Raw genomic sequence first — 26,792 nt, forward strand, 5'->3', positions numbered from 1 at the left:
CTCACTCTGTCCCAGCTTACCCTTCTCCCTCCCTGTGTCCTCAAGTCCATTCTCTGTCTGTGTTTTTATTCCTGCCCTGCCCCTAGGCTCTTCAGAACCTTTTTTTTTTTTTAGATTCCATATATATGTGTTAGCATATGGTATTTGTTTTTCTCTTTCTGACTTACTTCACTCTGTATGACAGACTCTAGGTCCATCCACCTCACTACAAATAACTCAATTTCGTTTCTTTTTATGGCTGAGTAATAGTCCATTGTATATATGTGCACATCTTCTTTATCCATTTGTCTGTTGGTGGACACTTAGGTTGCTTCCATGTCCTGGCTATTGTAAATAGAGCTGCAATGAACATTGTGGTACATGACTCTTTTTCAATTATGGTTTTCTCAGGGTATATGTCCGGTAGTGGGATTGCTGGGTCATATGGTCGTTCTATTTTCAGTTTTTTAAGGAACCTCCATACTGTTCTCCATAGTGGCTGTATCAATTTACATTCCCAACAACAGTGCATGAGGGTTCCCTTTTCTCCACACCCTTCCAGCATTTATTATTTGTAGATATTTTGATGATGATCATTCTGACTGGTGTGAGGTGATACCTCATTGTAGTTTTGATTTACATTTCACTAATGATTAGTGATGTTGAGCATCCTTTCATGCGTTTGTTGGCAATCTGTATATTTTCTTTGGAGAAATGTCTACTTAGGTCTTCTGCCCATTTTTGGATTGGGTAGTTTGTTTTTCTGATATTGAGCTGCGTGAGCTGCTTGTAAATTTTGGAGATTAATCCTTTGTCAGTTGCTTCATTTGCAAATATTTTCTCCCATTCTGAGGGTTGTCTTTTCGTCTTGTTTATGGTTTCCTTTGCTGTGCAAAAGCTTTGAAGTTTCATTGGATACCATTTATTTATTTTTGTTTTTATTTCCATTTCTCTAAGAGGTGGGTCAAAAAGGATCTTGCTATGATTTATGTCATAGAGTGTTCTGCCTATGTTTTCTTCTAAGAGTTTTATAGTGTCTGGCCTTACATGTAGGTCTTTAATCCATTTTGAGTGTATTTTTGTGTATGGTGTTAGGGAGTGTTCTAATTTCATTCTTTTACACGTAGCTGTCCAGTTTTCCCAGCACCACTTATTGAAGAGGCTGTCTTTTCTCCATTGTATATTCTTGCCTCCTTTATCAAAGATAAGGTGACCATAGGTGTGTGGGTTTATCTATGGGCTTTCTATCCTGTTCCATTGATCTATATTTCTCTTTTTGTGCCAGTACTATACTGTCTTGATTACTGTAGCTTTGTAGTATAGTGTGAAGTCTGGGAGCCTGATTCCTCCAGCTCCGTTTTTCTTTCTCAAGATTGCTTTGGCTATTCGGAGTCTTTTGTATTTCCATACAAACTGTGAAATTTTTTGTCCTAGTTCTGTGAAAAATGCCATTGGTAGTTTCATAGGGATTGCACTGAATCTGTAAATTGCTTTGGGTAGTATAGTCATTTTCACAATGTTGATTCTTCCAATCCAAGAACATGGTATATCTCTCCACCTGTTTGTATCATCTTTAATTTCTTTCATCAGTGTCTTACAGTTTTCTGCATATAGGTCTTTTGTCTCCTTAGGTAGGTTATTCCTAGGTATTTTATTCTTTTTGTTGCAGTGGTAAATGGGAGTGTTTCCTTAATTTCTCTTTCAGATTTTTCAGCATTAGTGTATAGGAATGCAAGAGATTTCTGTGCATTAATTTTGTAACCTGCTACTTTACAAATTCATTGATTAGCTCTAGTAGTATTCTGGTAGCATATTTAGGATTCTCTATGTATAGTGTCATGTCATTTGCAAACAGTGACAGCTTTACTTCTTCTTTTCCGATTTGGATTCCTTTTATTTCTTTTTCTTCTCTGATTGCTGTGGCTAACACTTCCAAAACTATGTTGAATAATAGTGGTGAGGGTGGACAACCTTGTCTTGTTCCTGATCTTAGAGGAAATGTTTTTCGTTTTTCACCATTGAGAACGATGTTGGCTGTGGGTTTGTCAAATATAGCCTTTATTATGTTGAGGTAAGTTCCCTCTATGCCTAGTTTCTGGAGGGGTTTTATCATAAATGGGTGTTGAATTTTGTCAAAAGCTTTCTCTGCATCTATTGAGATGATCATATGGTTTTTCTCCTTCAATTTGTTAATATGGTGTATCACATTGATTGATTTGCATACATTGAAGAATCCTTGCATTCCTGGGATAAACCCCACTTGATCATGGTGTATGATCCTTTTAATGTGCTGTTGGATTCTGCTTGCTAGTATTTTTTTGCCTCTATGTTCATAAGTGATTTTGGCCTGTAGTTTTCTTTCTTTGTGACATCTTTGTCTGGTTTTGGTATCAGGGTGATGGTGGCCTCATAGAATGAGTTTGGGAGTGTTCCTCTCTCTGTTATATTTTGGAAGAGTTTGAGAAAAATAGGTGTTAGCTCTTCTCTAAATGTTTGATAGAATTCGCCTGTGAAGCCATCTGGTCCTGGGCTTTTGTTTGTTGGAACATTTTTAATCACAGTTTCAATTTCAGTGCTGTGATTGGTCTGTTCATGTTTTTCTATTTCTTCCTGGTTCGGTCTCGGAAGGTTGTGCTTTTCTAAGAATTTGTCCATTTCTTCCAGGTTGTCCATTTTATTGGCATATAGTTGCTTATAGTAATCTCTCATGACCCTTTGTATTTCTGCAGTGTCAGTTGTCACTTCTCCTTTTTCATTTCTAATTCTATTGATTTGAGTCTTCTCCCTTTTTTTCTTGATGAGTCTGGCTAATGGTTTATCAATTTTGTTTATCCTCTCAAAGAACCAGCTTTTAGTTTTATTGATCTTTGCTAATGTTTCCTTCATTTCTTTTTCACTTATATCTGATCTGATCTTTATGATTTCTTTCCTTCTGCTAACTTTGGGGTTTTTTTGTTCTTCTTTCTCTAATTGCTTTTAGGTGTAGGGTTAGTTTGTTTATTTGAGATGTTTGTTGTTTCTTGAGGTAGGGTTGTATTGCTATAAACTTCCCTGTTAGAAGTGCTTTTGCTGCATCCCATAGGTTTTGGGTCGTCGTGTTTTCATTGTCATTTGTTTCTAGGTATTCTCTGATTTCCTCTTTGATTTCTTCAGTGATCTCTTGGTTTTTAAGTAGTGTATTGTTTAGCCTCCATGTGTTTGTATTTTTTACAGATTTTTTCCTGTGATTGATATCTAGTCTCATAATGTTATGGTCAGAAAAGATACTTAATACAATTTCAATTTTCTTAAATTTACCAAGGCTTGATTTGTGCCCCAAGATATGATCTATCCTGGAGAATGTTCCATGAGCACTTGAGAAGAAAGTGTATTCTGTTGTTTTAGGATGGAATGTCCTATAAATATCAATTAAGTCCATCTTCTTTAATGTATCACTTAAAGCTTGTGTTTCCTTATTTAGTTTCATTTTGGATATTTTGTCCACTGGTAAAGGTGGGGTGTTAAAGTCCCCTACTATGACTGTGTTACTGTCGATTTCCCCTTTTATGGCTGTTAGCATTTGCCTTATGTATTGAGGTGCTCCTATGTTGGGTGCATAAATATTTACAATTGTTATATCTTCTTCTTGGATTGATCCCTTGATCATTTTGTAGTGTCCTTCTTTTTCTCTTGTAATAGTCTTTATTTTAAAGTTTACTTTGTCTGATATGAGAATTGCTACTCCAGCTTTCTTTTGATTTCCATTTGCATGGAATATCTTTTTCCATCCCCTCACTTTCAGTCTGTATGTGTCCCTAGGTCTGAAGTGGGTCTTTTGTAGACAGCATATATACGGGTCTTGTTTTTGTATCCATTCAGCCAGTCTATGTCTTTTGGTGGGAGCATTTCATCCATTTACATTTAAGGTAGTTATCGATATGTATGTTCCTATTACCATTTTCTTAATTGTTTTGGGTTTGTTATTGTAGATCTTTTCCTTCTCTTGTGTCTCCTGCTTAGAGAAGTTCCTTTAGCATTTGTTGTAAAGCTGGTTTGGTGGTGCTGAATTCTCTTGGCTTTTGCTTGTCTGTAAAGGTTTTAATTTATGCATTGAATCTGAATGAGATCCTTGTTGGGTAGAGTGATCTTGGTTGTAGGTTTTTCCCAGGGATATTTTGTTTAAGGGCTTCTCTCTTCAAGGGCCCAAGGAGGGAAAACAGAAGGTTGGAAGGAGGGAAGGGGATTGGGGTGTTATGGGGAGATACAAATGATGGTGGTGCTGGCTTAGCAGCTTGTGTTAGTCTGTTCGAACTGCTGTAACAGAATACCATAGACAGGGTGGCTTAAACAACAGAAGTTTATTGTCACACAGTTCTGGAGACTGGAAGTCCAAGATCAAAGTGCTGGCAGGGTTGGTTTCTGGTTGGACTTCTCTCCTTGGCTTGTAGACAGTTGCCTTCTCACTGTGTCTTCACACGGCCTTGTCTCTGTGTGTGACATTTCTGGCATCTCTTTCTCTTCTTATAAGGTCACTAGTCCTTTTGGATTAGGGACTCACCTTTATTACCTCATTTAACCTTAATTATCTCCAAATATAGTCAACTTTGGGCGGTTAGGGCTTCAATGTACAGATTTTGGAGGGGACACAATTCAGTCCATAATAGAACTGCTTTAGGAAGTCTGGGACACCAAAGAGAGAATGTTCTCACAGCCTTTCTCCAGCATAGAAAGTTCAGGGGTTTGTAGGGCCATCAATGAGGGCAAGTGCATCCAGGCATTACTCGCGATGTCCAGCTGCCAGCTGCGTGAATAGGTGCAACGCCCATGGTGTTTAATAGCCTGGTCTTTGACTTGGTGGAGTCAGAGAGCCGATTGCCCTTTGAGTGCTTGTGTGCCAGCCACTCAGCCACCTTGGACTGGTGCCTGCTTGCAGCACCCCAGGCAAATTACTGTGGAGATTTTCTGTACCTATACCCTGGAAACCTATGAGACACCATTCCTCATCTTCAGTGTGAGGACAAGGCGAGTGGCTTTCCAAGGTTGTACTTCTAGTAATTTTAACCATATAAAACACTCTCACAAACTGAGAAGTTAGTGAAAACCCAGTGTTGCAGGAGAATGTGGTGGTGCTCCCAAAGCACGGAGCCGATCTCCCTGGGGTAGGGAGGGTGGGAGGGAGGCTCAAGAGGGAGGGGATATGGGGACGTGTGTGTGCATATGGCTGATTTGCTTTGTTGTGCAACAGAAACTAACACCGTATTGTGAAGCAATTATACTCCAATAAAGACCTATTAAAAAAAAAAAAGAATGTGGTGATGTTTTCAGGTGCTACTGATTATCTCTAGAATATGTGTCCACGAAAGACTGTCATTTTAAAGGTCTGCTGGAAAGTGTTATTGCATCCTCTGGTTTCTGTTATGCTGCTTTGTTCTACTCAAAATCCTTCCCATTAAGTTCACAAATAGTTCTTTTTTGTATGTGTGGAGTATAAACTAGGTGGATTTAAGTCCTTGAATTTTTTTTTTCATTCAGGTTTTTTAAATGTAATATTTGATGCTGAATAGTAAAATTTGCTAGAAGGCAGATCTCATTATTCTCTACCAATTTAGAAGTTAGTGAAAGTGTTGTCTTTGAAAAGTAAGTTTTAAAGCACCTATGCTTTAAACATTTTGTACTAGCTGTTTGGGTTGAGGAGGTGTCACATTTGCATATATGCTGTTCTACTGCCCATTCATTTCACACGCTGGTCAATTATAAGTAAATTTCTCTGCCAAACTGGAGGGGGGCCTTGGAGCCTGGGAGACGTGAGGTCCCCATGTGCCTAAACACCTCTTTCGAAGTGGGATGGGTTCAGACTTCAATGTCTAACATTGAATCATTGATTCCACTGCCTATTTTTTCCTTTATAAAAAACTCTGAAACTTTCTGCATTAAAAACACTTATTTTTCTAAGATTACTTTATAGAAATTATATAAAAGACTGAGGTAGTTAGAATCTGGAAATGTAAAAGTGAATAAAAGTGAGGTACATCCTATTTTTTATGGTGGTAGCTCTCAGCACATAATTTTCTTGCCAGATTGAACAACAACATGTCTCTTTTTTCTGTAAAACTCACTGACAGTCATTGTTGATGTGCCAATTTCTACTCCATGGTGGTGAGTCTCTCCCTTGTTGGCCCCTGGACATGCCACTCGTCCCAGTTCAGCTACTACCAAGAATCAGTTGTTTGCAAATCCCCCCTACCCCCCTGCCCAAACTTGGTAAAGCTAATTGTATTAGGTTTGTGATTAAACGATATAATTAAGTAGGACAAAATGGTGGAAAACAAGTGCAGAAAGGAAAGAGCATTGTTTCTATGAAAACTAAGTCAAATGCTTTGCAATGATTCAGTAAAAGCTCATCACTAAAGTAATTGCTGCCCATTAATTATAGACAAGTCCATGGAAGAAGAAAAGTCATCAAAATTTGGACAGATTGTGCCCTCTGGTGTTTTCACAACTTACCTTTGTGATCTCACTTCACTTTAAAGACACAAACACGTGGAAATCACGAGTGATGTGCTAAAGGGACATCACATTTCTAAGTGAGAAAGATCACATTGAACTCTAACCCGAGGACCCATGTTCAGAGAATGAGTCTTGCTTGGCCCTACGTTCATTCACTGGCAAAGATGATTCCTTTGCCTGTTTTTAGTTAAAATGTTTACAATAAGCATGTATCATTTTCATCTTACTCTTTTTAAAAAAAAAAATAAATTTATTTATTTTTGGCTGCATTGGGTCTTGGTTGCAGTGCACGGGCTTCTCACTGCAGTGGCCTCTTCTGTTGTGGAGCACGGGCTCTAGGTGCACAGGCTTCAGTAAGTGTGGCACGTGGGCTCAGTAGCTGTGACTCGCAGGCTCTAGAGCGCAGGCTCAGCAGTTGTGGCGCAGGGGCTTAGCTGCTTTGCGGCATGTGGGATCTTCCCGGACCAGGGCTCGAACCCATGTCCCCTGCACTGGCAGGTGGATTCCCAACCACTGTGCCACCAGGGAAGTCCCTCATCTTACTCTTTTTTTAATCAACTTTTTCACTAAGTACAGGTGTCAATCATATCAGTTAGGAGAGCTTCTTCTGTATAAAACAGACTTATATTGCTAATCAGAAAGGATAGTTTTGTGTTAGAGGGTAGGAAGAAAATTCAAAATGATATTGCTAGTGTAAAATTAAATTGAATAAGTTTGCAAACGACAGTTGCATAAGTTCAGGATAAGTAAAACTGGCCTCAGATCACTACAAGTGACTATTTGCAGGGAAATGGGACTCTGGGGAAAGGATAGGTTATGAGCAAAGAGGTTCAAAATTCCATGTAGTTTGGGGAACGAAGAGGTCTAGTCAGTGGCATGGACCGTACTGTCTATAAAAGATAATGTAGAGGTTATTCTGTAGGAAATGGGAAGTCATTAAAGACATCTCCAGTGAATTTATAAAAAGGCAGGTTTCAGTTCAAGTTAAGGGTACATGTATCACCCCTGAAAGGTGTTTGAGAGATGCATATAGGCTTTCTTACGAGATATTAAGTCACTAAAGCGAGTCCAGGATGGGAGCTCTTAACTTATTTTTGTGCTATGGACCCCTTTTGGCAAACCCTTCTCAAAACAATGTTCTTAAATGCATAAAATAAAATACATAGGATTTCAAAGGAAACAAATAATATTTAAAACCAATTATGAAATAATGAAAAAACATATTTTAACATAGTAGTCTGTGTGTTTCATTATGCATACGTGACTAATAAGATCTAGGTGTGGGTCTATTCGATGAGCATGATGAATCGAGATATCTGATATGAAAATACGGGTAATTTCAATTAGTGACAAAGTGCCAGGTACGGCTGGTGCTACTGTGGTTTTTTGCTTATCTTCATCACTGAAGGAAGTGAAAGGGAAGGTACAATTTTATTCATTTCCCTATCTAAGTTCATGAATTTCCTGAATTCCATTCCTCAAATAGAAGATATTCAGGCTTATGTGATTCTATTGAGTGACAATAACTAATTAGAAGCATTCAGAACTTTCAATAATACATAAAGATCAACTGGCATGTTTTTTTCACCCTGAAGTTTTCAGAGCTTTTCAGGAGAGAGGCTTTATGAGCGACTTTCTTTTCCTAAACCATATATTTCTAAAACTTAAAACTTTTCACACAGATTCATCTGTGTGAAAGGGCATTATTGTAATACCCTCTCTGCCTCCCAGGCTTGTGTAGAAGCCAATCATCGATGCCTAGATGCTACAAGCCTTGCAGACAGCAATCTCTAAATAAATATGTGTGATCATTTTGCAATATACACATATGTAAAATCACTATGTTGTATACCTTAAACTTACACAATGTTATATGTCAATTATATCTCAATAAAGCCTGAAAAAAGACATTATGGCAAAACAAGCAAACAAACAAAAAGAGTAAATAGGAAATAAGTTTCTAAAATCTGAGGAAATTCAATAAACAGTTTTATCGTCATCATCTTGGGCTCAGGAATTGCCAAACATTTGTACATATAATTTTTTTTTATATTGAAATATAGTTGATTTACCATATTGCGTTAGGTTCAGGTATACAACAAAGTGATTCAGTTATATATATATATGTATTTTTGGGTCCTTTTCCATTATAGGTTATTACAAGATATTGAATATAGTTTCCTGTGCTATATAGTAAATCCTTGTTATTTATCTATTTTATATATAGTGGTGTGTATCTGTTAATCCCATACTCCTAATTTATCCCTCCCCCCATATAATTTTATTAATTAATAAAAATCCAGGGTTACAATCAGGCATTCTATAATGAATTGTAATTGAAGACTGAAAACTTCACTTGAATATTAATTTCAGCAATGAACTTCCAAAATTTTAGTCAGGATATTCATAAAATGTACATCCAATTATTTGATGTGGTATTTAGTTTGGTTTGATTGATCTGAACTATCTAGTGTCAGCTATTCAGCTATATTGTATGAGACTCAGTATATATATATATATATATATATATATATATATATATATATATGCATCATTGTGATTTGTTTGGGCAAGACATTGATAAAAAATAATGTAAAAATTTGAAATTCTGCTAATGTCGATGTTATTTTCTGATCCATTCAGCTCCTTAAGTAATAACATAGTATTATTTCAATAGTAGTTCTCAGACTATATCAAATTTGGGTCGAAGAGTAAGGTCAAAATGCCGAGATTCAAGATGTGTCAGATGTAAAACCATCAGGGATTTGGGGAAGATGAAAAGACAAGACTTTTGATGTGACCTGATGTAGCTGAGTAACTCACAATGTCACAAGTCAGTGTCTGACTACAAAAGAGACATCTGATCAGATTGTCATGCTTTAGGTTTAATGGAGTGTTACGGGGACTTTGGCACAAATCATTACCCACTGTTTACTTATTCAAGGCAGAAACCTACTGGAAAAATGAGTGAAATTATCCATACTTTAACAGCTTTGAGCTGATTGCATTATGATCAAAATTTCTAAAACACGCCCTTCCGAAGACATAGGTATTAAATACTATAGAGTTCTGTTACAGTACTTTAATCGTCCTGTTTTACAAGATTATTTCTATCCCTGGAATATGAAGTAACATTGTGTAATTGTGGGAGAATTTAATACCGACATTTGGATCTGTGGTTCGTCAGTAGCCGTGCTATTTGGAAGGATACTGTTAGCCCAGAAGTCAGTTAATTTTCACACTATTCTTTTCTCAACCATCCTGTTTTATTTCCAGATTCCAAGCACTTGTTCTTTATTTGGGTTCCTTGGACAGAGTTACGTCGTAAACCAAACATGAACTTTCTTGTGTTCTAGGCTGATTCAAAGAAAGGTTTTCAAGTAAGACATAATAGAACTCTGAAACTCAATGAACAGTTCAGGTACTATTATTTTTTTTTAATCAGTTGCTAACATTATATGGGAAAGTCCTTAATAAATTAAAGCTATGTTTAAAATTGTCTTTTCAGGTCCTGCAAAGTCATAATGAACAACTAAAATGGAAGAAATCATCAACAAATATTAATGTGAAGTTGGAAGAGGACATTTTTAAAAATATTAAATGAACATTTTCCAAAGATTCTTTTAGCCAAAAAAATTATATAAACTGCTTTACTGACAAATGTCCTATGTATATTATATAATATTATCCTTTAATTAATGAATATAATATACAACAACAGATTTTTGTAAAGTTTTCCTGTTTTTGTTACTGTTTTTCACATTTGATGCATACTTTTATTTGCTTTAAGGTATTTGCAAAATGAGTTTTGCAAAATGAACCAATTTAATAGTAAAAAGTGGCCCATGATCTAAAATTTAATCACTCATATGATGATCTTTGTCCCAGAATAATCTTTTGATTCTAGTTTCCTCACCATTTGAAAGTCTGGCACACATTGTAAGATAAAAATTAATTTTTTCATCATATAGTCTAGTGGCATCAAGATGGGCCCTAAGGTTAATCATGTCAGTCAAATACCCAACTTGAGAAAAATTCCACTGGAAAGCTCTTCAAATATCAGCAATGACATTTGAAGTAATTGCAAAGCTCAAGCACCAATTTAAATGAAAGGCTACCCCCCTCCGCTATGTTCTCTTTTCTCTAGTTGAACATTATAATGTTGAAAGCATCAAAGTACTATAAGGTGAATTAATAATGTGGCATTTTATTGATTGCCTATATATTCATTGGGGAACTCTATTTTTCAGCCTAGAGATTTTATGGAAAGACCATTTCTAAACACATACTGTACAAAGTTCTGAAAGCTATTTTTTTTTCAAATGCTGCTTAAAGGGCAGTCAATTCTGAAGGGCCCTTAGGTCTTATTTAAGCCATGTATTCTGCTTCTAAAATTATACTCATAACAAAATTTTTCAGGCAGTGCCACCTAATGAGCCTTCAAATGGTCATTAAAGCTGTAATCCAGGAGATTAAAAATTGGCTACTATCTCTTATTCAATGTACTTTAGTAGACTGGGAATGGATGGGAAGAAACTAACTGAAATTGACTTATATTGGTGACAAATTAAGGCTTTTCATGTGAAACAACTTGATAGGTGTTTGATATGACATTTTACAAAGTCATGACAAAATAACTATTTTTATACTTTTAATATGTTAACAGGCTCCTATTAGGAATATATGCACTGTATAGAATTTAGTGCATTGACTAATGAGAATAGGAGGTATATGAAGAAAGGAAGATGAAAACAGACAGTCCCAGACACCGAAATTAAACAACGAGGAAGAGGCGGGAGAGGTACTGCTTTCAAGCTGTTGATGTGGGGAATGAGCCAGGTAGATAGACACTTGTCACCTAAGCTGTATCTTGCATTCCTATCCTAACCAGAGGCTGGGAAAACATCCTCTCAAATTAAGCTTTGTCGGCTGGTCCCACCCTGACTTTCGTTCTTGATGGGTTTTCAATGCCAAGTGTAGAAATGATAATGTGGGGACTATTTATTTCATAAATAAGATTTGTTTTGTTTCCTGATTATGAAAGTAGTCTATGGTGAGAATACAACAGCTTAAAGATGGAGGAAGCCAAAAAGAAAATTCAACACAACCATAAACCTACACCCCAGTGTTTTATCTTGCTGCAAGTCATACACATAATTATTTTACTTAAAATAATTCTTTCAGGAATGTGTTTTGATTTTAGTTGTCTAAAAGTGTGTTGCATCTCCGGGACACTAATGGGGCAGTGAGGGGACTTCAGTACAGGAGGTGACATCCTGTTTCTTCACTGTCCTCACCAAGGTGACAGGCTGTCAGATGAAACTTCTAGGAACTCCTGGGCTGAGCCCAGTGGAGTGTTTTTTTGTTTTATATCTAGAATGCTTGTGCATCAGTTAAGATGCTTTCGGGTACAAGTGATATAATACCTGATTAAGAGAAGCGTGGACAAAAAGGGCTTCCTTTTCTTCACTTAACAAGAAGACCAGTCACCTCCCGTGGGATGGCTTCAGGACTCTGGGTTCACTTCCTTTCAGTCCTCTCCCGATTGTCTCAAAGTGGCCGTGGCTACAGACATCGTGAATTTCCACAACGCTTCCCCAAAGGCAGGAAGACAGTGTGGTGGGGAGGAAAACACATGCTTGGGATGGGACAGCAGTTCTCCTTTCATCAGGGAGGAACCTCTTTCCAGGAAGATGCCCAGATGACATCTGAATTGGTCAGAACAGGGTCTGACCCCATTCAACAAATCGGGTTTCTGTAAACTGAGGAAAAAAGGACAAAAGAGGCTTGTAGTAAACAGATAGTACCTGCTCACATTTTCAGCTCTGCAAACGGCCATCAGAATCATGTCACAATTCTGGTCCCCATCACTTTACCTAACCGTAAAGCTCACATTTGTGTTACCAGGTTGATTTGGCTTTAACAAATTAGAAAGATCTTCTGAAACTTAAAACAATAAAAAAATTCATCTGATTTTTTTCATGACTCCACATTTTATACTGTCCTACTTACTGTTTTGTTTTTTTTTTTTAAACATCTTTATTGGAGTATAATTGCTTTACAATGGTGTGTTAGTTTCTGCTTTATAACAAAGTGAATCAGTTATACATATACATATGTTCCCATATCTCTTCCCTCTTGCATCTCCCTCCTTCCCACCCTCCCTATCCCACCCCTCTAGGTGGTCACAAAGCACCGAGCTGATCTCCCTGTGCTATGTGGCTGCTTCCCACTAGCTATCTATTTTACACTTGGTAGTGTATATATGTCCATGACACTCTCTCACCCTGTCACATCTCACCCCTCCCCCTCCCGATATCCTCAAGTCCATTCTCTAGTAGGTCTGTGTCTTTATTCCCGTCTTGCCACTAGGTTCTTCATGACCTTTTTTTTTTTTCCCTTAGATTCCATATATATGTGTTAGCATACTCTATTTGTTTTTCTCTTTCTGACTTACTTCACTTGGTATGACAGACTCTAAATCCATCCACCTCATTACAAATACCTCCATTTCATTTCTTTTTATGGCTGAGTAATATTCCATTGTATATATGTGCCACATCTTCTTTATCCATTCATCTGTCGATGGACATTTAGGTTGCCTCCATGTCCTGGCTATTGTAAATAGAGCTGCAATGAACATTTTGGTACATGACTCTTTTTGAATTATGGTTTTCTCAGGGTATATGCCCAGTAGTGGGATTGCTGGGTTATATGGTAGTTCTATTTTTAGTTTTTTAAGGAACCTCCATACTGTTCTCCATAGTGGCTGTATCAATTTACATTCCCACCAACAGTGCAAGAGTGTTCCCTTTTCTCCACACCCTCTCCAGCATTTATTGTTTCTAGATTTTTTGATGATGGCCATTCTGACCGGTGTGAGATGATACCTCATTGTAGTTTTGATTTGCATTTCTCTAATGATTAATGATGTTGAGTAGTCTTTCATGTGTCTGTTGACCATCTGTATATCTTCTTTGGAGAAATGTCTATTTAGGTCTTCTGCCCATTTTTGGATTGGGTTGTTTGTTTTTTTGTTATTGAGCTGCATGAGCTGCTTGTAAATCTTGGAGATCAATCCTTTGTCAGTTGCTTCATTTGCAAATATTTTCTCCCATTCTGAGGATTGTCTTGTTTATGGTTTCCTTTGTTGTGCAAAAGCTTTTAAGTTTCATTGGGTCCCATTTGTTTATTTGTGTTTTTATTTCCATTTCTCTAGGGGCTGGGTCAAAAAGGATCTTGCTGTGATTTATGTCATAGAGTGTTCTGCCTATGTTTTCCTCTAAGAGTTTGATACTGTCTGGCCTTACACTTAGGTCTTTAATCCATTTTGAGTTTATTTTTGTGTATGGTGTCAGGGAGTGTTCTAATTTCATACTTTTACATGTACCTGTCCAATTTTCCCAGCACCACTTATTGAAGAGGCTGTCTTTTCTCCACTGTATATGCTTGCCTCCTTTATTGAAGATAAGGTGACCATATGTGCGTGGGTTTATCTCTGGGCTTTCTATCCTGTTCCATTGATCTATATTTCTGTTTTTGTGCCAGTACTAAACTGTCTTGATTACTGTAGCTTTGTAATACAGTCTGAAGTCAGGGAGCCTGATTCCTCCAGCTCCAGTTTTCGTTCTCAAGATTGCTTTGGCTATTCGGGGTCTTTTGTGTCTCCATACAAATTGTGAAATTTTTTGTTCTAGTTCTGTGAAAAATGCCAGTGGTAGTTTGATAGGGATTGCATTGAATCTGTAGATTGCTTTGGGTAGTAGAGTCATTTTCACAATGTTGATTCTTCCAATCCAAGAACATGGTATATCTCTCCATCTATTTGTATCATCTTTAATTTCTTTCATCAGTCTCTTATAATTTTCTGCATACAGGTCTTTTGTCTCCTTAGGTAGGTTTATTCCTAGATATTTTATTCTTTTTGTTGCAATGGTAAACGGGAGTGTTTTCTTAATTTCACTTTCAGATTTTTCATCATTAGTATATAGGAATGCAAGAGATTTCTGTGCATTAATTTTGTATCCTGCTACTTTACCAAATTCATTGATTAGCTCTAGTAGTTTTCTGGTAGCATCTTTAGGATTCTCTATGTATAGTATCATGTCATCTGCAAACAGTGACAGCTTTACTTCTTCTTTTCCGATTTGGATTCCTTTTATTTCTTTTTCTTCTCTGATTGCTGTGGCTAACACTTCCAAAACTATGTTGAATAATAGTGGTGAGAGTGGGCAACCTTGTCTTGTTCCTGATCTTAGTGGAAGTGGTTTCAGTTTTTCACCATTGAGGGCAATGTTGGCTGTGGGTTTGTCATATATGGCCTTTATTATGTTGAGGAAAGTTCCCTCTATGCCTACTTTCTGCAGGGCTTTTATCATAAATGGTGTTGAATTTTGCCGAAAGCTTTCTCTGCATCTATTGAGATGATCATATGGTTTTTCTCCTTCAATTTGTTAATATTATGTATCACGTTGATTGATTTGCGTATATTGAAGAATCCTTGCATTCCTGGGATAAACCCCACTTGATCATGGTGTATAATCCTTTTAATGTGCTGTTGGATTCTGTTTGCTAGTATTTTGTTGAGGATTTTTGCATCTATGTTCATCAGTGATATTGGCCTGTAGTTTTCTTTCTTTGTGACATCTTTGTCTGGTTTTGGTATCAGGGTGATGGTGGCCTCGTAGAATGAGCTGGGGAGTGTTCCTCCCTCTGCAATATTTTGGAAGAGTTTGAGAAGGATAGGTGTTAGCTCTTCTCTAAATGTTTGATAGAATTTGCCTGTGAAGCCATCTGGTCCTGGGCTTTTGTTTGTTGGAAGATTTTTAATCACATTTTCAATTTCAGTGCTTGTGATTGGTCTGTTCATATTTTCTATTTCTTCCTGGTTCAGTCTCGGTAGGTTGTGCATTTCTAAGAATCTGTCCATTTCTTCCAGGTTGTCCATTTTATTGGCATAGAATTGCTTGTAGTAATCTCTCATGATCGTTTGTATTTCTGCAGTGTCAGTGGTTACTTCTCCTTTTTCATTTCTAATTCTATTGAATTGAGTCTTCTCCCTTTTTCTCTTGATGAGTCTGGCTAATGGTTTATCAATTTTGTTTATCTTCTCGAAGAACCAGCTTTTAGTTTCATTGATTTTTGCTATTGTTTCCTTCATTTCTTTTTCATTTATTTCTGATCTGATCTTTATGATTTCTTTCCTTCTGCTAGCTTTGGGATATTTTTGCTCTTCTTTCTCTAATTGCTTTAGGTGCAAGGTTAGGTTGTTTATTCGATGTGTTTCCTGTTTCTTGAGGTAGGCTTGTATTGCTATAAGCTTCCCTCTTAGAACTGCTTTTGCTGCATCCCATAGGTTTTGGGTCATCATGCCTCCATTGTCATTTGTTTCTAGGTATTTTTTGATTTCCCCTTTGATTTCTTCAGTGATCACTTCGTTATTAAGTAGTGTATTGTGTAGCCTCCATGTGTTTGTATTTTTTACAGATCTTTTCCTGTAATTGATATCTAGTCTCATAGCGTTGTGGTCGGAAAAGATACTTGATACGATTTCAATTTTCTTAAATTTACCAAGGCTTGATTTGTGACCCAAGATATGATCTATCCTGGAGAATGTTCCATGAGCACTTGAGAAAAATGTGTATTCTGTTGTTTTTGGGTGGAATGTCCTATAAATATCAATTAAGTCCATCTTGTTTAATGTATCATTTAAAGCTTGTGTTTCCTTATTTATTTTCATTTTGGATGATCTGTCCATTGGTGAAAGTGGGGTGTTAAAGTCCCCTACTATGATTGTGTTGCTGTTGATTTCTCCTTTTATGGCTGTTAGTATTTGCCTTATGTATTGAGGTGCTCCTATGTTGGGTGCATAGATATTTCCAATTGTTATACCTTCCTCTTGGATCAATCCCTTGATCATTATATAGTGTCCTTCTTTGTCTCTTGTAATAGTCTTTACTTTAAGGTCTATTTTGTCTGATATGAGAATTGCTACTCCAGCTTTCTTTTGATTTCCATTTGCATGGAATATCTTTTTCCATCCCCTCACTTTCAGTCTGTATGTGTCTCTAGGTCTGAAGTGGGTCTCTTGTAGACAGCATATATATGGGTCTTGTTTTTGTATCCATTCAGCCAGTCTGTGTCTTTTGGTGGGAGCATTTCATCCATTTACATTTAAGGTAATTATCGATATGTATGTTCCTATTCCCATTTTCTTAAATGTTTTGGGTTTGTTATTGTAGGTGTTTTCCTTCTCTTGTGTTTCTTGCCTAGAGGAGTTCCTTTAGCATTTGTTGTAAAGCTGGTTTGGTGGTGCTGAACTCTCTCAGCTTTTGCTTGTCTGTAAAGGTTTTAATTTCTCCATCAAATCTGAATGAGATCCTTGCTGGGTAGAGTAACCTTGGTTGTAGGTTTTTCTCCTTCATCACTTTAAGTATATCCTGCCACTCCCTTCTGGCTTGCAGAGTTTCTCCTGAAAGATCAGTTGTTAACCTTATGGGGATTCCCTTGTCTGTTATTTGTTGTTTTTCCCTTGCTGCTTTTAATATGTTTTCTTTATATTTAATTTTTGATAGTTTGATTAATATGTGTCTTGGCGTGTTTCTCCTTGGGTTTATCCTGTATGGGACTGTCTGTGCTTCCAGGACTTGATTAACTATTTCCTTTCCCATATTAGGGAAGTTTTCAACTATAATCTCTTCAAATATTTTCTCAGTCCCTTTCTTTTTCTCTTCTCCTTCTGGGACCCCTATAATTCGAATGTTGGTGCATTTAATGTTGTCCCAGAGGTCTCTGAGACTGTCCTCAGTTCTTTTCATTCTTTTTTCTTTATTCTGCTCTGCAGTAGTTATTTCCATTATTTTATCTTCCAAGTCACTTATCCGTTCTTCTGCCTCAGTTATTCTGCTGTTGATCCCGTCTAGAGTATTTTTAATTTCATTTATTGTGTTTTTCATCGTTGCTTGGTTCCTCTTTAGTTCTTCTACATCCTTGTTAAATGTTTCTTGCATTTTGTCTATTCTATTTCCAAGATTTTGGATCATCTTTACTATCATTATTCTGAATTCTTTTTCAGGTAGACTGCCTATTTCCTCTTCATTTGTTAAGTCTGGTGTGTTTTGACCCTGCTCATTCACCTGCTGTGTGTTTTTTTGTCTTCTCATTTCGCTTATCTTACTGTGTTTGGGGTCTCCTTTTCACAGGCTGCAGGTTCGTAGTTCCCGTTGTTTTTGGTATCTGTCCCCAGTGGCTAAGGTTCGTTCAGTGGGTTGTGTAGGCTTCCTGGTGGAGGGGACTAGTGCCTGTGTTCTGGTGGATGAGGTTGGATCTTGTCTTTCTGGTGGGCACGTCCACATCTGGTGGTGTGTTTTGGGGTGTCTGTGGCCTTATTATGATTTTAGGCAGCCTCTCTGCTAATGGATGGGGCTGTGTTCCTGTCTTGCTAGTTGTTTGGCATAGGGTGTCCAGCACTGTAGCTTGCTGGTCATTGAATGAAGCTGGGTCTTGATGTTGAGATGGAGATCTCTGAGAGATTTTCGCCGTTTGGTATTATGTGGAGCTGGGAGGTCTCTTGTGGACCAGTGTCCTGAAGTTGGCTCTCCCACCTCAGAGGCACAGCCCTGATGCCTGGCTGGAGCACCAAGAGCCTTTCATCCACACAGCTCAGAATAAAAGGGAGAAAAAAATAGAAAGAAAGAAAGAGGATAAAATAAAATAAAATAAAGCTATTATAATAAAAAATAAGAAAAAAATTATTAAGAATCAATTTATTAAGAAAATTTTTTTTTAATTTTTAAAAATAGATTTATTAATTTTTTATAATAAAAAATAAGAAAAAAATTATTAAGAAAAAAATTTTTTAAGTTTTTAAAATAAAAAATATGAAAAAACTTATTAAAAATTTTTTTTAATTTCTAAAAATAGAAAATAAGGAAAAAATTATTAAGAAAACAAAATTTTTTTAAGTTAAAAAAAAACAACAAAATGGACGGACCTAACCCTAGGGCTAATGGTGAAAGCAAAGCTATACAGACAAAATCTCACCCAGAAGCATACACATATACACTCACAAAAAAAGGAAAAGGGGAAATATTAATATATCCTGCTCCCAAAGTCCACCTCCTGAATTTGGGATGATTCGTTGTCTATTCAGGTATTCAACAGATGCAAGCACATCAAGTTGTTTGTGGAGCTTTAATCCGCTGCTCCTGAGGCTGCTGGGAGAGATTTCCCTTTCTCTTCTTTGTTCGTACAGCTCCCGGGGTTCAGCTTTGGATGTGGCCCTGCCTCTGTGCGTAGGTCGCCTGAGGGCGTCTGTTCCCCGCCCAGACGGGACGGGGTTAAAGGAGCAGCTGCTTCAGGGGCTCTGGGTCACTCAGGCGGGGGGAGGGAGCGGTACGGAGGAGGCGGGGCGAGCCTGCGGCGTCAGAGGCGTCGTGACGTTGCACCAGCGTGAGGCGCGCCGTCCCTGGATCACGGGAGCCTGGCTGTGGCGTGCTGCACAGGCTCCCGGGAGGGGCGGTGTGGAGAGTGCCCTGTGCTCACACACAGGCTTCTTGGTGGCGGCAGCAGCAGCCTTAGCGTCTCAGGCCCGTCTCTGGGGTCCGCGCTGACAGCCGCGGCTCACGCCCATCTCTGGAGCTCGTTTAGGCGGCGCTCTGAATCCCCGCTCCTTGCGCACCGCGGAACAAAGAGGTAAGAAAAAGTCTCTTGCCTCTTCGGCAGCTGCAGACTTTTTCCCGGACTCCCTCCCAGCTAGCTGTGGCGCGCTAACCCCTTCAGGCTGTGTTCACGCCGCCAACCCCAGTCCTCTCCCTGCGATCCGACCGCAGCCCGAGCCTCAGCTCCCAGCCCCGCCCATCCCGGCGGGTGAGCAGACAAGCCTCTCGGGCTGGTGAGTGCTGCTCGGCGCCGAGCCTCCGTGCGGGAATCTCTCCGCTTTGCCCTCCACGCCCCTGGGGCTGCGCTCTCCTCCGTGGCTCCGAAGCTTCCCCCCTGCGCCACCCGCAGTCTCTGCCAGTGAAGGGGCTCCTAGTGTGTGGAAACCTTTCCTCCTTCACGGCTCCCTCCCACCGGTGCAGGGCCCGTCCCTATTCTTTTGTCTCTGTTATTTCTTTTTCCTTTTGCCCTACCCAAGTGCATGGGGGAGTTTCTTGCCTTTTGGGAGGTCTGAGGTCTTCTGCCAGCGTTCAGTGGGTGTTCTGTAGGAGCAGTTCCACGTGTAGATGTATTTCTACTGTATCTGTGGGAAGGAAGGTGATCTCCGCGTCTTACTCTTCCGCCATCTTCAACCCTCTTCACTGTTTTTTAAAAAGTGAAAAAATGAATGAAAGACTGAAGGAAACCTCTAGTTCCAGAAACAATTTAAGATATTTTTACAAAATTATGTATATTTAACAAAATAAGCACAAAATTAAAATGACAGACAATGGAAATGTAAGGGTTGAAAAGTAAAGACCTAAAGGAGATAAAGTCGGAACACAAAAGACACGTCAACGACTTCGATATATTTGTTTGGAGTGTGCCATAAATTTTGCTCTAAATTTCTTAGAAATCAACGCGTAAAGGGTTGTGCTGTTGATTGTAAGACACACAGTACCTATACTGAAGTAGTTAATAGATGGATACTGAGATTGGTAAGATTTCTCCCATGAATTCCCACTGAAATCACAGTGTGTAAAATGAATCTCATCCTTGGTAACATTGTGAGAATGAACATTATTATAAGCCTCTTTTTTAAGATATGTCCTAATATTAAGGTTACAGTAACCTCCAAAAAGGAGCCCTTTGGAAAGAAAAACAATGATATAAACATCATCGGTGCCCATTGGGACCTTCCTGGGCAAACCATGAAGGATTGCTGCCCCTGCAGTACCAGAGGAGCCATAACTTCAGAGGAGACATCTCTAGGCAAGTCTTTCTCCTAATCCCCACAGTAGACATTTCAGCCCTTTCTTATTCTTTCTAAATTCCCTAGTCCTTCATCCACCTTGTCGTTTTTGGCATATAACCTCATCTCTAACTTCAAGTGTAAAATTAAAGTTACTTGGCAGACACTCTGTCCCCATGAGTCCCCCTTCCTCTCCAGGTGTCCTATCCAAGCTTTTTTTTTTTTTTTTTTTTTTTTTTTTTAATTTTCCTGAGCTTTTGGGTTATATTTTTTAAATTTTTAAAATTAAAAAAAAATTTAAATCTTTGGCCGCACTGTGCAGCTTGTGGGATCTTAGTTCCCCGACCAGGGATCGAAACTGTGCCCCCTGCATTGGGAGCACAGAGTCTTAACCACCGGACCACCAGGGAAGTCCCCCAAACTTTCTTGTGTCCTTCTCTCCTGTCACAACCTGAAAGGGCCTCAGGTCCCCCTTCACTGCTGTCACTTCTTTGAAGAAGCATCGCTGTGCAGGGAAGGACAGAGTTTTCTGTCATCTTCATTTCCGTTCCTCCCTTCTTCTGCTCTGTCTACTATCTAATGGCTTTTGCTTCTCCACACAAAATACAGGAAAGCCCACCCATCCCAGCCCAGGGGCCACTTTTTAGCCCTGATATTCAAGGTACCCTCTGTGTCACAGCATTCTCAGTGACTTCTTCCTTGACACCCAACCTTTCTTGATCTTCTGTGACACCACACCCTCTGCTTTCCCTCTTTCTTCTCTGATTGTACCTTCTGGTTTCTCCTCCCTTGGATTTCTTCTGCTGGTCCCTTAAATGTGGTGTCAACACAGTCAGGGGCAGTACTGCCTGGTGGTTAGAATGAAGACTGAGTCCAGATCATGGGGGTTTGGTTCCTTACTGTACCATTTACTCTATTTGTTACCTTGGGCAGAATACTTTACCTCTCTGTTTCTCAGTATTTTTTCAACAGTAAAAAAAATGAAAAGGATGCATTCATCTCCTATGCTTGCTGTGAAGCTTAAGCGAATTAAAATGTACAAGACAAACAAACAAAAGAACACGAAGGCTCCTAAAAGTTTCTTTTAAATGAAATAAAATACATAAAGCACACAGAGCTCTATATAGCTATTACTTTAAGAAGAAAACAAACAGATTTTCCCTCTGAAGTCTGTTCTCTTTGTTGCTAATGAAACAGTTATCTCAAATGGCTTCTTGGATCAACTGTACATCGATACACTGGACTACTTTGCCCCAGTCCACACCTCCTTGAGCAATAGATGCAAGCTGGCTAATGGATATCTGCACTCACCTCAGACCGGGATAAGCTCATCACCTCCCTTTAGTCTTTCCTGATTTTCTTTCTTGGCAAAGTGTGTCCAAATGCACAAGGTGGGATTTCGGGGACCATTTGTCATTCTTCTTCCACCCCACGTCTAATCAGTCGATCCCCGTCAAATTCACTGACATGGTATCTCCTGCCTCTCTCCCTTCCCTCCCTTCCCTTGGCCCCTCCCTGAGTCCAGACTCTCTCCCAGTCCTGGATTAGTGGATCAGAGCCTCATTCGTGTCCTGGGCTCCAATCTTATTCCTCTGCTCTCCTGTTCTCCGTGGAGCTACTGCGGGGATTTGACTTGACTGAAGAGCTGATCAGATTACTCCCCTTTGAAAAGTGATTCATAGATTCCTAATAGCATTCAGGATAAAGTCCAAAGCCTTTAGTATTACTTGCCTGATCCTTCATAATCTTATCCTCCTACTTCTACAGCTTCATTTTTTGACACTTCTTCCCTTGAAATGTACACTTCCGCCAAAGTGATGAACTTATGGAATCAATAGGCTCTCATCCTACTGAATTAACTTCAAAGTGAATTTTTATCGAGAGAATGTTTTCTCTAGCTGATACAGTAAATCAAAGTATTGCTTGTCTAAATGTTTATGTAGCACAATTGAATTGTATACAGTTTATTTTGCGTTTTTTATTTACTTGAAAAAATCTGATTAGGAAGATTATCTCGTGTGTTAATATTATACTTGATATTTGATTTGTTAATTAGACATCACAGTGCACTTAACACATTCTTTCACAAAATTAAAATTTCGAATTCATTTTTCTTCCATTGTAAGCTTCACATTGTACCAGTTCCTTCTTTCAAGTCTGTTTTTTTTTTTTTTTTCTGGGTAGAATTTTGGAGACTAAAAATGTACGGTGTTTAGGTTTAGCCCTTATTAACGTTTTTATTTTGTTCATTGTAATTTCCAATATTATTTATTACGGATTGAATTAAAAACTTATTCCATGTATCTTCATTTAATTGAAAGGACTATAATGAACAGTTCTCTCAGGCATTCCAAGATTGTTCAGAACGGTCAGATGATCTACTGTGTTGATAATCTATTTCTTTTGTGTATGTCCTACCATTTTCTCTGACACTTACAGTCCATATTTTGGCAGAATACAGAATAAGGAACATGGTTAAAATGGCAGGATCAAAATATCAAGATAATATGGTCAAAATGGTGGGTTGGAAAGGGAAGTTACAAATACTTTTTTCTGTATTTGCTGTATCATGGATGTGCCATGTTTGTGTCATCACAGGATTTTCTCTTCCTAGAATGCCTCTGTGCTAGTCAGGACTCATTCAATTGAGAGTGAACAAAAACCAAGTCAAATAAACTTGAGAAAAATGTGCATCTAGTTGCTATCATTAGAGATTTTCTCTATCAGCATCCATGAAGAAAATCACAAGAAATGTTTCTGATTGGTCCACTTTGGGTCATGTGTTCACCCTGGACCAATCACTGTGGCCAGGAGGATGGGGCATTATGATGGGCCATTCTTGGGTTACGTGCTCACCTCTGTGGGGGAAGGACCAGGAGGTGGGAGTATTGGCTGGAGAGGATGACGGAGCAGCACTCCAGGCAAAGAAGGATGCTGTCTCCAGAAAGAGAAGAACAGATACTGGAGAAATGGCAACAAATTGCTTCATCTTCTGCTTGCCTCTCCTATTTGCTCCCCAAACACTATACATTTTCTCATGGTTTTATAACAAGATGCTGTAATTCTTTTTAAGCGTGATTGTCTTTCCCACTAGCTGGGACTATCTTTAAGATGGGGAAAACTCTTTCTGCACTTTTGTGCACCTGTTTACCTAATGCTTAACAAAAAGCAAGTGATCAGTTATATCTGTGGAGAGAGTAAACAAAGGAGGGGTAGTTTGGGAATTCACTGTTTTAAATTAGTTTATATCTGATCCATGAAACTCGGTTCTTGGAGTTTCAAATCTTCACTTTGGAGATATTTTTTTTCATCTCAAATTCAAATTCTGGCTCATTTGCGTTGAATTTTAAAGATGAGGTTAACTACTGATCATGAACTGACTTCGTAGAAAGAAAAGTGAAAAAGTAAAGTCCCCACATTTGGTAATTTTTGAGCCTTAGAGAGAAAGTAACCAAGAAAGATGCAGCAATGAAGAGAAGAGAAGAGAAGAGAAGATAAATTATTTTTCAAGTTGCTTGAAATATTCTGTACCATGGGAGCACGATCTTTTTGAAAGATCGTCTAGTGAAATGATAAACTTGGGGAATGAATGGGGATAAGTGATCACCAGGGTTGATAAAATGCAATGACTATCAGCCATTTTAGACAGAGACAACATTTTTGCAGCCATTTAAAGTCACTGCCACACATAAGGTGAAGCCGCCTATGGAAATCACGGACAAAGGCATAGACCTGGCACTGCACAAGATTTACAACCTTGCCAGGCAATGAACTCAAAGGTCACTCCTGAATTAAGTTACCTTTGTATGACTTTCTGTTCTGAGTGTGAAAATACACAGGATGGTGAAATCCATTAAACTACAGTTGACAGCAAGAGGGGTTCATTAATTCAGGAGTGGGAGTAGGTTTGCCTTTCTGCAAAAACCTCGTGGGAACGCGATGGGCATGGTTTGGTTCTTGGTGCCAAATGGAGCATTAAAAGAGGAGACAGCTTTGGGAATAAAGCCAGGCACTAGAACCTCTGCCTAAAAATAGTCATTGCCTGAACAGGCCATGCGGTGGCCAGGGAGAAATCACATTTGCCACAGTGCATGAGGGCTTTGTGATAATTACATGGCGACAGGAACTGGTAAACCACTCCCAGTACACGTTGGATAAATATAGTGTCACGGCAGCGGTGCCATCACTGCAGGTAGAAAATGAGCAGCTGGTAGAAGCTGGCATGTCTTTGCACTGAGGCTGCAGTCTGCACAGGGCAGAGGTCAGGGTCTCTCATACCAAGGAGGAATTCATCATTCCTTGAAGCCAGAGGCTTGATAGTAACAGAAAGACTGCATTTTCTCCCCAAAGTGGAACTAGATGCTGTACCTCCATGGTTTAACGTTTTAAGAGACGTGTTTAATGAATAGGTTGCTATATAGGGCAATCAGGAGGCTGCCAGTGGTCACCGATGAGAAGACTGACCCAGGATGGGAGGACCCTGACCTCCACCCTGTTCTCCCCAGGATGCCATGCTGACATGGGAGAAAGCAAACAGCAGTGCTGTTTCAGATGTGTATGGGTTGCAGCTTGAGAAGCATGACAACACAGGAAAAAAAAGAACAAGAGCCATAACAACTATCAGAAACCCTTCCTGTGAACGATCTTTTTCAAAAAGTCAGTGAGGTTTTTCAGCTGGAGAACGAGCAGGTGCCTGTGGTCCCGATGCCGGAGAACCAGGTTGGAGCCGGGGGTTCATCTGGGGACACCTTCTTGTGAAGAGTGAAATCTCGACGGGCACTTCCTTCTTGTTGTCCAAAGCAAAGCTCAAGCCAGGGTGAATTCCAAGCTTATTTCCTTATTACTGAGATGGCTCTGCTCTTCAGGAATTAATCCTGGGGGTGCATCGTGGTCCATACAGCCTTTTGGAGACAAGGAGGCAGGGACAGAGAGATCTTGAACCTGGAGATGTAGGAGGGGATCTTACTTTGGTTATTAAGTATTTGGTAAATTAACTAAGGCTATATCTGGGCTAACCTTAAATGCAAATGTATTCCTTTAGCCTAGCACAGTTAGTTGTATTGGAGAAAGTGGAAGAAATAAGCCTCTGATATTTTCTGCATCTGCTGTGCCACTGCTGGCGGGGTCCCTCCATCTGGAAGTCTTCTGAGGTCAGTCACAGGCGTGGCCAGCATCCCCCCACGGGCTCTGGATCCCTTTCCCTCCTGCTCTGGCAGAGATCTTGTTTGAGCCATTTCCAGCAACTTCACCATGCCTGGCTCTTCTACATTCTTCTGCTCAACATTCAGACAAGCTGAATTGTCTTTCACTTGCAAAATTCTCTCCTTGAATCTATTTTCCTTTTAAACTGCTGCCTATATGTGCAGACACATACTGCCCCCACAGTTGGGGTGTGTGTGTGTTTTGGTGGTAGTAGGTGAGTCATCTTGAAATCTCAGAGATAACCATCCACTACCTGCTCCTTGTAAGGATGTGGTCCGTGTAGAAGCTCATACCCCCTTTATCTTCCAACGTGATGTTGACTCCATTTCCATTGCTAGTAATATTTGGTATTATGTATCAGTCATTTTCTGGATTTCTTTTAGATTTATCAGTCATCTTAATTATTGCCAATCCTATGGAAGAAAACAGTTGTCTCATTTTGATTTCTCCGAGAGCTGGTAAGCATTTTTTATGGGCTTCTTTATATTTATATTTTTTTCTGTGTGTTGCCTCTTCATATTCCTTGCTCATTTTTTGTATTGAGCTCTTTGTCTTTTTTTATCAACTTGCAGCAGCTCTCTACATATTATGGATATTAATCTTTTGTGTATATATATATATATATATATATATATATATATATTTCCATCTATTTATTGTTGGGTCACAAACTACCCTAAAACCTAGACTCTAAATCAATAGGGTATTATTATCTCATGCAGTTCTGTGAGTTGACTGGGCCCAGCTGTGTGCTTTTCTTGCTTTGTGTCTTTCATGTAGTTACAGTCAAGAGGCAGCTGGGACCTGAGTTATTTAAAGGCTTGACTGGGTTGACCATGCACTAGGCTCCCACATAGGGTGGCAGGTGGTGTGATCTGTCCCTGGCAGCTGTGCTAGGGGTTCACTTGGGACTGATGGTCAGGGTTCCTCCATGTGGTCTGTCCATGTGGTTTGGGCTCTCACAGCCTGGTGGCTTATTCCAAAGTAAAAGTATTGTAAGAGACAGGATGCAGAATGTCCAGTCTTAAATCCTAGGCATGGAAAGTAGCACAACATCATTTCTGCTATAATCTGTTGTTCAAAGCAGTAGGGAGCCCACCCAGATTCAATGGGGGAGACAGGACGATTATTACAAAAAAACGTGATCCTCTTTAGTTCACCACAGTCCACTCTCTTACCCCAAATTATTAACACATTTACATATTTCCCACATGCAAAATGTACACAGCCCCTGCCT

The sequence above is a fragment of the Balaenoptera physalus genome, assembly GCF_965194825.1.
Source record: "Balaenoptera physalus genome assembly, chromosome: 18".
Lineage (NCBI taxonomy): Eukaryota > Metazoa > Chordata > Mammalia > Artiodactyla > Balaenopteridae > Balaenoptera > Balaenoptera physalus.